Raw genomic sequence first — 12,635 nt, forward strand, 5'->3', positions numbered from 1 at the left:
AATATAGCCTAAAGCAGTTATCTTATTGATATTTTGCTCTAAAGGGAGGAACCTCCTTCTGGCTTGGAGGTGGGTTAGGTATAGTCATTCAATCACTCATTCTTTCATTCATTATACATTAAAGAGTTTTGGTATTGCCCATTGTATGGTAGAACTATGTTCTAGTCAAGGTCTAGGCAATACAAAGATAAACAAGGCGTCTCTACTCTCAAAGCTCATGATTAGAGCAGTGGATTTTAATCATTTTGACCACAGCTCAAGTAAGAAACACGTTTTACACTGCAATCCAGGACACACACATACCAAACATACACACACAACACAAATTTTCATAAAATAGTACTTACTCTTACTGAATGCAGTCCTCTGATATTTTTCATCTATTGTATCCTATTTTTTTTTCTTTTTAATGCTGAATGTTCCAACTAAAATGATTTCAAAACACTAATGGGTTGTGAATGGTAATTTGAAAAACACTGGTCTATGGGAAGAGAAAGAGAATTAAGTTGATAAATTCAATATAATTTGGTAGCACTCTAAAAACCCAGTGAACAAAAAAAAAAAAAAAAAGAAAGAAAAAAACCTCTTGGTTTACAAAGAAGAAAGAGACTAACTCTTCCTGTGAGGATATTAGGGCAAGCAACACAAGGGTGAACTCTGAACTGGGTCTTGAGAGATAGGAAGGAAATTGGCAGGTAGAAGATGGGAGCAAGAACATTGCAGGCAAAGCAGCAGCCTGTGCACTGGCATGAAGATGTGAGCGGAAAGGTAGAAAGCCAAACAAGTGAGGCCTGAGCTTCACAGGAAGGCAGCAGAGAATGCAAGTTCAGTCTCATCAGGCAAAGTACAGCCATGCCATGGAGCATCTTAAAATAACCTGGAGACCTCTCAGAGTCCAGAAGCCCATATTCACACTTACTGACTGCTTTTCACATCCAGCATCAATGGGCACTCAGTACGGCATGGGAACAGTCTCTATGTGCTAGGGTCACTGAGAAAAGACTTGGTCTTCACCTTGAAAAACCAGTTAAAGAAGAAGCCAGACAAATAATTTTCATGTTATAGGCTTAGTTCTATGATACAGGCATGTCCACAGTGCAGAAGGTACACAGAGGAAAAAAATATGGGTTCTGCTTATAAAGTTGGGGAAAGCTTCACGGGACCAAGTGTTGAAACATAACCGGGAGGAGTTTCGGCCTCTTTTAAGAGTCACTGGTGTGATGTGGACATTCTCATACACTACCGGTGGGAGTCTAAATTAATAAAACATTTCTGGAAAGGAATTTGAAAATGTGTTTCCATAGTTTTTAACACCTTATATCATTTGGCCAAATGATTTGACTTGTAGGAGGCTGTCTTAAATGTAGCTCAGAAGACCAGGCCTCACGTGGCCTCTTCGTCTCACCCTGTTGGGCTTTCAAAGAAACACAGTCAAGTGACCACCCATATCTAAAGTTGGTTCCAGTCTTAACTACATCTCTAGAGCAACCTGAAAGGAGATCCAGCACAGTTTCAGCTAGATCTGCTATCCACTTATTGCAATGGAGTAAAGGAGTTTTCTGTCTGTGTTGACATTCCTGAAAAGGGCTAAACTAAAAGCCAGGGTCAAAGGCATGGCAGGCAGTGAGGACAAAAAGGGAAGGGAAGGGAATAAAACTGTCCAGAAACTAAGCTAATTTGTTGGAAGCAAAAGCAAAGAGCCAGAGCTGGCTTTGAGAATGTGCTGTCCGTGGAAATTTGTCCAACACCAGGGGAATGGCTTTAAACTTCCACATGATATAAAAGAGGGGAGGAACAGTCAAGAAAATCTTATCTAAGTCTCAAGGTATAGAAAACCCCCAGCTAATCTGGGTTTCATTTAGAAAGATGAACAATTTCTCCAAAAAATGAAAAGTAGGGAAATTAGTAATTGAATGTTGATTTATTTTTATGATACAATATTTGCATCCATCACATGCAATATTGTAGGAAAATAATTAAGGAAATGAGTAAAGTAGAATATAAGAAAATACATACAGAATACGTCAATACATGTAAAAATATGTTTACATACAAGACTATAGAAAAAGAATGGGAAAAAATACACCAAAATATTAACAGTGGATATAGGATATTTTATTATTTTTCTTTTTAACTCATTTGTATTTTCTGCATTGTATAAAAAGAACATGTATTCCTTTCTATGGTCAGAAATTCATTTTTTTTAAAATTCACACTGTATTTGTTCTTTAGAAAAAGAATCACTATTCAAATATTAAGAAAATGTCCGTAGTTTAAGTTCTTTAAGAATGTATTAATTTTGTGTAGTTTCTATTAGTTATCTCTTACTGTGTAACAAATTACCCCAAATTTTAGGAGCTTAAAACAATGAATATTTATTATTTCACACAGTTTCAGCGGGCCAGGAATTCAGGAGTGATTTAGCTGAATGAGTCTGGCTAAGGGTCTCTAGTGAGGTTGTTGCCAAGCTGTCAGCTGGGGAAACAGTCATCTCAAAGCACAACTGGGGCTAGAGAATCTGCTTGCAAGCTCACTCTCGGGTTGTTGATAGGCCTCAGTTCCTCGCTGGGTGTTGGCAGGAGGCCTCAGTTCCTTGCCATGCTGTCAGCTTCTCCATAGGATTGCTCATGACATGGCAGCTTGCTTTCCCCAGAGTGAGCGATCTAAAGAAGGGAGGGAGAAAGAGAGAGAAAGAGAACTCAAGATAGAAGCCTAGGTCTGGTACAGTGTGGGAAAGGATACACAAGGATGCAAATATCAGGAGGCTGGAATCACTGGGGGACATTTTGGACACTTAAGTATAGTCTTTGAAATCAAATATCTGGGTCAGAATACTAGTCGTTTTGTTTTTCTATTTATTATTTATGGCAATATGATATGCTGAAGTCTTTCAAAAAGTTCTTAAATAATGGCTTATTTATGATTACCTTGCAAATAAATAAATAAATAAATAAATAAATAAATAAATAAAGCCATTGGCTGACCTAGGGCAATTACAAAAATTTGAAGTTAGGAAATAAATTCCTAAGGCAAATACCATATTAAAATGAGCCATTTGAATTTTCAGGAGTTGGCCTTTCCCAGTTGCAGGGGTTAAACTGTGGCACAGATCATCTGCCTAGCAGTTCACATCTCTACAGAATTTCTTGTTGGTTTAGTATTGTCCTCATGTTTCATTTGAGGAAACTTACTCTCGTGATGATTAAGACATTCGTCGAAGTTCACAGATAATGGATAGAGCCAGGTTGCAAGTCCACAACTGTCCTTTCAGCTAACTACACTGCGGGAAACTCCAGATCATTTGCAAGAAGATAAAAAAACAAATGGGCTAGGAAAAAGCAGAAGATATGATATGGGCCTAAAAGTCTAAAAATTCAGAGAAAAGCAAATCCCTTACTTGGAACTTTTTCTGTGCAGTGGACCCAGGTGTGCAGAGAAATCTATTCTACGGAACAGTATGGGGTAAGAAGCAGAAAATTCTATCTAATCCTTGAGAGCTCACTACTTTTTTTTTTTTTTTTTAACAGAAAATTTTCCATTATCACCACAGATATTGCAGGCAAGTCTGGAAGACATTTTAATGTGTGACAGATTAAAATATAAACTTACAATTCACCCTGGAAGGAGCCAGAGCTGATCATTTCTCCCAGCCCCTACTTTCCTGATTTCCTGGTTCAAATCACAGAGGCCCATTACATGAAGCTTTGCCTCTCTCAGTAATTCAAGCATACCTTGACCAGGAAAAAAAATACAACAGAAACCTCAGCTCACCAGCCAGAGTCACTATCAAGCATGACAAAGGCGAGCTCCGAGCATGGCCACTAAATTGACCTTCTTTATCCTCTACCTCTAAATGGTGTGGGTCCTGTCTAGTTTGCTAGGTTAATCTCTGACTTACTTTTCCTTCCCAAGCTCAGCTTTTTGCTAGAACTTTCTACAACCCCAACTTACTTGGTGGAGGCTTGACTTTCATTTCCACCTCCTCCACTCACCATACTCACTACTCTGCTTGCCTGCAATTATTCTGCCTCCACAGGTTCACTGTATGACTGCTGTTCCTCTTAGGATGCTCACAAGGGCCAGCATCCCTCAAGTAACTCTGTCATCCTTACCATGTGCCGATGCTCTGTCAATACCTGACTTTTTTTTTTAATGTTACTAATAACAGTAACTGATATTTATTGAGAGTTTAGGATGTGTCAAGCACTAGGTTAAAAGTCTGTATGCATTAATTTGTTTTATCCTCAGAAAAATTATAGGAGTTAGGAAGTATTACCTTCTTTTTGCAGAGAAGGAAAGTAAAACACAGAAAGGTTAAGGAACTTGGCCAAGGTCACAGAGCTACAAAGTAGTAGAGTAGTATTTGAACTCCTGAGTTCCAGTTTTCTTGGTTTATGAAAGTAGATGACAAAGGTTAGTCAAAGACATAGTCTGGCAAACACTCCCAGCAACAGGAGTGGATTTATAGGAAGTTATGGAATTTCCATGACTGTGGGCTTCCTTGGCTGTGGGATGTGGGTGAACACTTCCTTCTGCCCTGCTGGTTGGGTCCTTATGACACTTGCTCAGTCTTCCTGAGTGATTTGAATTGTCAGACCCATGCCACTGGAGAACTTGAACTTGAGCAGGAAGAATTTGAGTAAGTATTGGCCCTGTCCACAAAGAGCAAAGCCCTGGTCTAGCAGCCTGGCATTTGGGTCCTCTGCATGGTTCTAACCAACCCCCCCGCACACCCACAATGGCTCATACTCCTCAAATGTGCCTGAGCTTTCCTGTGCCCATACCCCTGTTCTGCAGCCCCTAGATAGAATGCCTCCCTAGGTGACTTTCTCTAGGATCCCCATTCCAGGCAGACAGAATCTGTAAGTCTTCCTTATGACCAAGGCCCAGGCTAGTCTGATCCATCCTTCATTCCCATGGTCACAGGGGAGACAGTTTGGTATGTGCCTGCTTCCCCTACAAGTTTGGTGGCTGGGATCATAGATTTCCTTCTCTCTCCACCAACCACAAGGCCTTGAAAGGAGGAAGCAATGAAGACCTTGTTGGATTGAATGTCACATTTAGTACCCAGAAAAATCTGACAATTAAACTCTTCTAATATAGAAATTTTACCACCTTCTTCAGTGACAGAAAGTTATACCTAGTAGCCAAACTAAGTGTTCCTTAACACGTAACCCCCAAGGCTGCTCCTCTACCCTGAAGAGTAGAGTCACTATTGGATGTAGTAGGTTGAATTGTGTACCTCTATTTAGACATGTTCTCAATCTTAATCCAGGTCTCTGTGTGTGTTATCCATCATAAGTAGGACCTCTTGACTTTGTTAAGGTGTGGCTCAACTGAATGAGGGTGGGCCTTAATCCATATTACTGGAGGCCTAATAAAGAGAAAGCCACAGGAAGGAACCAGAAGCCAGGAGTCAGTGGGAACCCAGAAGAGAAAGGAGAAGACATCACCCTGTGATGAGAAAGCTAAGGAATCCCAAGGATTGCTAGCAGCCAGCACCAGAACACAACAGTCTTCAGGGAGGAAGCAAGCTTGATTTGATACCTAGATTTTTTTTTTTTTTTACTTCTCCTATCCTCAAAACCACAATTGTGTGGCATTTGTGATAGCAGTTCCGGCAAACTAAGACATTGGTTCAAGTTTGTTCAACAGAACATTTCTTTAGTTTTTTGTTTTTTTTTTTTTAAATTCAGTTTTATTGAAATATATTCACAAACCATACAACCAGCCATGGTATACAATCAACTGTTCACAGTACGATCATATAGTTATGCATTCATCACCACAATCTATTTCTGAACATTTTCCTTACATCAGAAAGAATCAGAATCAGAATAAAAAATAAAAGTAAAAAAAGGAACACCCAAACCATCCCCCCATCCCACCCTATTTGTCATTTAGTTTTTATCCCCATTTTTCTACTCATCCATCCATACTCTAGATAAAGGGAGTGTGATCCACAAGGTCTTCACAATCACACTGCCACCCCTTGTAATCTACATTATTATATAATTGTCTTCAGGAGTCCAGACTACTGGGTTGGAGTTTGGTAGTTTCAGGTATTTACTTCTAGCTATTCCAATACATTAAAACCTAAGAGGTGTTATCTATATAGTGCATAAGAATGTCCACCAGAGTGACCTCTCGACTCCATTTGAAATCTCTCAGCCACTGAAACTATTTCGTCTCATTTTGCATTCCCCTTTTGGTCATGAAGATATTCTCAATCCCATGATGCCAGGTCCAGATTCATCCCCGGGAGTCATATCCTGTGTTGCCAGGGAGATTTACACCCCTGGGAGCTGGGTCCCACGTAGGGGGGAGGGCAGTGAGTTCACCTGCTGAGGTGGCTTAGCTAGAGAGAGAGGGCCACATCTGAGCAACAAAGAGGTATTCGGGAGGAGACTCTTAGGCACAATTATATGCAAGTTTAGCCTCTCCTTTGCAGTAACGAGCTTCATAAGGGCAAGTCCCATGATTGAGGGCTCAGCACATCAAACCGCCAGTCCCAATATTTGTGACGACATCAACACAAGTCCAGGTGAGGAAGTCTAACACTTCTGCACCTTCCCCCAGCTCCTCAGGGTGGGGGGCGGGGAGGAGGCTGTAAATATATTTTTTATTCTCTGCCCAAATTACTTTGGGATGTGTCACTATTTCACTCTAACCTATACTAACCTACCATATCTCCATTTCTTTAGTTTTTGATCTTTTTTCCCAAGGGAGTGAAATAGCCTTCATTGCCGAGCCCAGGTGGGCAACACCTGACTTTTAATCTCCCTGCTTTTGAGACCACTTGAAGTAGCCCATTGTTCTGATGTGTCTCACCCTAATTATTATTATTCTACTTAGTGCCCGTCTCCAGATATCTCCCTAATTTATTCCCTAAATCCCCCAGAGGGGATCAGTGCTAATCTCTCTTCATTATTGTTTCTCATTCTCATGCTTTTTAAATGTGGATGGATTGAGATGAGGGGGTGGAGTGGAAGGCGTAGCTTTAAGTTTCAATGAATACATATTGAGCTACCGCTACATTCTGGACATTGTGTTAAGACCCATGTGATGTGGAAATGATCATAACATACCCCTGCCCTTGTTATGTGTAGTTACTGACTGAGTGAGGAAGACATGGATAAAAGTGATTCCAAGACAAGATGGAATGAGATGTGAGCTAAACAGAGCAATGTGGCTTGGAAATGAAGAACTCGGAACAATTGTTATGTCTGGGGCAATCAAGATGGCTTTTCAGAAAAGGAAGAATTTGAGCTAAGCATTGAAAAGGGAGCAATGTTTATATAGGGGAAGAAAGATAGTCTAGGCCTTAAGAATGAAAAAGGTAAATATATGAGATAGAGTATCCCGTGTTTGGAGTTTAAGAATTTCCCATGTGGCTGGGAGTAAAGACTCTTAGAAATTCTGAGAGGGACATCTGGAAAGTCAGCCTCATGCTTGATCTTGAACATCAGAGTGAGGACTCTGAGGTTTGTTTTATAGGAGAGTCACAGTCAGATTTTGAGCAGAGGGTATTTGTCATGCTTGCTTCATCATTTTCTAAGGCCTTCTCACTCACTGATCACAGGTTTAGGAAAGTGAGTCAAGGGCAGTAGTGAGGATGAATGGGAGATAGGGAGACTGGAGGCAGGGGAATCAGTAAGGAGACTGCTCCAGTGATCAAAGTGAGGTGAGGAATCTTGACCTGAGCAAACGAGGCAGGAGGGTAAAAACTACAACTACATTGGGCACAGGAGCGAATTCTTATAACCTACAGTCTAATTTAGTAGGATGCAGCAATTACAGTTGCAAAACATTTTCCACCTTGGCCCTCGCTTTTGTATTCATACTTACTTACCATGGTCCCAAATTCTGAATGGTAATCTCAGATCAGAGGCAGCTACTTGGAAATAATTTTTGAAAAATTCCATTTGCATCATGTCAACAAGAATCAAAAACATATTTGTATTGGAAAAAAAGGAAGGAGAAAGGTTGTTATTTGTTTAAATATCAAATATCCAAAAGGAAGATTTTAGTACATCAGTCTCACTGCCTTAAGCTGAGTACAAAATAAGAAGTAAGATTTGATGGATTTCATTCCAACCCAACAGTTTAAAACAAACAATGGTTTTATTCTTTGGAGATTTGTTTGTTTGTTTGTTTAGGGTTTTTGATTGTTTAAGACCACTGAAGTCTGACACTCAATAATTCTGTGAAATGACCAGTTGGTTTAAAAAGGACTCTCATTCCCAGAGAAAGAGCCAGGAACCAATCTTGGGATGAGGATACCAGGCAGAGGATACCCTCCATAAGTTGAAACTGCTACAAGTCTTAAATCTGGATGTTAACTTGGATGGAATAGATACAAGAAATCCCTTAGGAACAAGAACTCTCCAGTCTTGGGGCATCAAAATTTTAGAGATCATTGGCTCCAACCTCCTCATTTTAGAGATGGTAGTGTCTGTGATGGTTTGAAGCTATATGTTCCCCAGAAAAGATCATATTCTTAAAGTTAATCTATTCCTGTAGGTGTGGATCTATTGTAAGTAGGGTCTTTTGGTGAGTAGGATCATAAGTTGATATATGACCCACCTCATTCAGACACAGCTAAATCCTCATACTGGAGTTCTTTATAAGAGGATAAAAGGCAAAGAGAAGATACAGAAAAAAGCCTCAGAGAAACTCAGAGAAGCCAGAGAAGCTGGGAAGGATACAGAGAAAACAGAGAGGAAGCCACTGAAGCCAGAAGCTGGAAGCAATGAAACCCAGGAGAGAAGAGAGAGACCAACAGACGTCACGTGCTTGGCCATGTGACCGAGGAGCTGGGGATCTCCAGTAGCCGATATTCAGGGAAAAAGCATTGCCCGAGGATGCCTTGATTTGGATATTTTCATGGTCTTAGAACTGTAAGCTTGACATACCTGAGGCTCCAAGTTAACAACAGGCTCTTCCTGGCTTGGGCGATGTCCACAAGGAAGACGCCAGCATTTCAGCTCCCAAGGACCATATCTCCAATTATGTGTTCTGCAATGCTTTGAAAGAAAGCACTGAACTGGCAGAAGAGAAATTGTGCCCAGTGAATCCTCTTTCTGAATTTAAGGATTCAGAAAGTATGCATTTATATTTATACTTCCTTGTCTATTTTATCTACATATTTTATGATTTATACTTTGAAATTGTGCCTTGTATAAATAAAATAAAATGTCTATTTTCAATACAAAAAAAAATAACTGTAAGCTTGTAAATTAATAAATCCTCAATGTAAAAGCCAACCCACTTCTGGTGTATTGCATTTTGTCAGCTTTAGCAAACTAAAACAGTATCCAAAGATATTAAACAACTTGCCCAAAGTCCTACATTAGTTTCTGGCAGAATCAGGACTGGAGTCCAGAACTCATTATTTCCAGATCACGGTCACTCTTATGTTTATAATCCTCCAGTACTCCACACCCTGTCTGAGGTTTCAGAGCCCAAACCAGCAGGATATTGGATGTGGTGCTTTCATGCCCAGTGACAAACAGTTGGCAGCAAGCAGGGAGTAGAGATGTGCATCCTTGAAATAATGTGAAAATACACTGAGATTTCTCATATATATCCAGCCTTTAAAATCCCTCTCACAAAGTTCCTCTTCCTCCACTTTCATATCCTGCCCCTATTCCAAATTTACTCCTCTATGACTTTCTACGCCCTTCAGAGTTGGCGTGATTTTTCATTTCTATTTTTCATTTCACCTAAAGAAAAAGATTGATGGGTTGGGGGAAAAGGCACATGTTAATCTGTTAACTGCCTGCCTCTTTCCATTCTTTCCTTTACTACCCGCATGCCCATATGTCACCAAAACGAGGTCAGTGTCTGATTTCTTGTAATTCAAGAGGGACAGCTTGGTTGGAAATTTCTAGAGCTCTTCCCACACTGAGGGAAAGCTAGAGTTGTAGGTTTTTGGGGGAAAATTCTAGGCACCAGCTTTTTGAACAGTTTGCAGACTGTCTTTCTAGTTGATGTAGGCAAAAACAAGAAAATGATGAATAGACTTAACCTCTTCTTATGGCTGCGTAATGATCCTCCCCCCCCCCCCCCAATCATTGAGTACAGGAGGCTTCAGAGAATAGAAATGAAAAATATAAGATCATATTTACTCCTTCTTCATTCAAAATCAGCTCTTCAACCAATTTGAGGCACAGAAATGAATAACTTTCTGCAGTGGATAGCATATCAACTATTTTTAAAAAATAGACAATCCAGAGCCTATGAAGAGTGAAAAAGAATGATATAGAAGGCTCTCCACACCAGTGACATGATAAAGCAGAGACCTTTCCCTTAGCCACACTGGCTGAGGTTTTCATTAATACATTTCAAAACAGTGTCCCATTGTATATTATATATAGGTTTTAGATATGATTATACTTTAGTAAAATGTCTTTCGTTGTTCCTTCCATGATATGGCTTGGTCCTTCTCTATCCTTTTCCATTTTCATAATCATTGCAAAATCGTGAATTTACTAGCACTACAGGCATTATAGTTATTGCATACTGGAACCAGTTGGACAGTGCCTAAAAACTCTCAGTGGCATTCTAGTGTGCTGAGTGAGCAAACAAGGCACGCAATATCCTCGAAAGTCCGTGTCTTTGGCAAGCCTTATTATTGTCTGAAGGTGACTAGCACATCCAAAGCATAAAACTCATGTTCAAAACGAGACTAAATTTTCATGATGAATAGAAAACTAATCCAAAGGAATGCAAGAATTCAAATGCTATGAAGATTTAGGAATTCAAGACAGTGGGAGTACTAAAAGAAAGAAAGAAAAAGAAAAAAAAAACAAAAAACCCCAAACCAAAAAGATGTCTAAATACCCTACATGATGATTTAAAAGACAAACCTTAAAGAAAACAGATTTGGAGGAAGAATCCAAGTTAAATAATGTTACAGCAATTGCAACCCTTTACCAGAAGACAGTAGACAGTCCAGGAGATTTCCCCTCTTTAGCCTCACTGCATAAAATTAATTTAAGAAAATTTAATATGTTTTAAGTTTCAAGATTTATTTTGATGATGTATGAATGTATTTGTTCTTTTCAGTACAAAAGACACAAGAATGACCAGAAAGAAAATTGAGTGGAAGAAAAATTTTAACGTTTAAGAAAGCTTCAAAGAGGTAAACCATACTTAGTCATCTAGATCTCCTAATTTTGCTCACTTGATAACAAAATCAGTATAATTTGATCCTAAACAAGATCTTATTTTATAAGACTGCTAGAGAGGAGTATTAACATAGATATGTAGCAGGGTGAAAAAATTACCTTTTCAGTTGGCACTGATACTTTACTTGGGAAGGTAACAACCTTGGTTTAAGAAAATACTCTGGTAAATATTTGGGGGAGGAAGCTAAAACTCTTTGGACATGGCTTGTTAAGAGACAAGGGATCAAAAAATATATAACTAAACTACTCTTGAAAATAAATGAACAGGGAGGAAAGCAGAAGGAATAAGGTCAAAACTCTGGAATGAAGTTGGTAGAAATGGTCAGAGGATTTTTAAGAAGTTTTTTGTGGCTCAACAGGAAGCAGTCCCCAAGTTCTCCCCCCACCCCACCACCACCATAAAAGCATAAGCAAAATTTGCTGTAAATCCAAAGGCCTTGCTTGAGTGGATGTGTTGGAAAAGACTCATGAGGAGTGGTCTGTGGGAATGGAGGAGGTGTGCAGGAAGTTGAAGTAGGGTCTGAGTGCTGGTTTAGATTGATAAACAAGGAATAAAGACAGCAGACTTGGGACAGCAAGACAGCTTAAAACTGAGCCCATCTAATAGAAGCAGAAGTTTGGAACCTGAGATGATTGTGAAAATAAAGCCCTCCAACCAAACTCAGGTATTTGAAGAAACCCTAGCAGGAGATTAGAGTTTCTCCAAGCCATAGAATGGATGTTTAAGCTAACTGTTCTCGCTGACTTCTCTCATGTCTCCCTTTGAATCCTTCCTCCCCACTGAAGCCAGAGTAATTTATCTAACATTCCCGTCTGACCACATGCCTTCCAGTTGTCTTCAGAGTGCTCACTTCCTAAAAATGGAAATGCATGTGTTTACTTGGCTAATACTTCACAGTGACTTCCTGTAACCTATAGAAAAAGCCCAGTCTCCTTGGCAGGGCACATGATGCCCCCCCATCCCCTGTCCTCTATCTACTTCACTGACATAATCTCCTACCAGGCTCACTGTTAGCACTGAACTTCCCTTCACACTCCATGCGGCTTCAAGAACTTTGGGATTCTGCTCCTGCTGGGCCTGGACTGCCTTCCCAACTTTCTTGACCCAGATAACACTGGCTCATCCTTTAGGATTCAGCTTTGGTGTCTTTTCTTCTGGGATATTTAAGTGTCCCCTGTATTCTCACAGCCTCCTCTGGACACCTTTATTTTGACTGGTTTTCAGTGTCTGCCATTCCCAATTATTTAATGCTGGATATGATGTGCTATTCATCTTGGTATTAATAGTTTACCTAGCACTGTGCCTGACAGAGTTATCACTGGAAGGTTTTTAAAATGGATTGAATTCTACTGAGCACAGGCTTGAGGGAATTTGGACACCAAAGGGATCAGGGATTGTACCAGTTCAGGTCCTCTGGGAAGCAGATACCAGGAAGAAGGTAA

This window comes from Choloepus didactylus, chromosome 2, assembly GCF_015220235.1.
Source record: "Choloepus didactylus isolate mChoDid1 chromosome 2, mChoDid1.pri, whole genome shotgun sequence".
Classification (NCBI taxonomy): domain Eukaryota; kingdom Metazoa; phylum Chordata; class Mammalia; order Pilosa; family Megalonychidae; genus Choloepus; species Choloepus didactylus.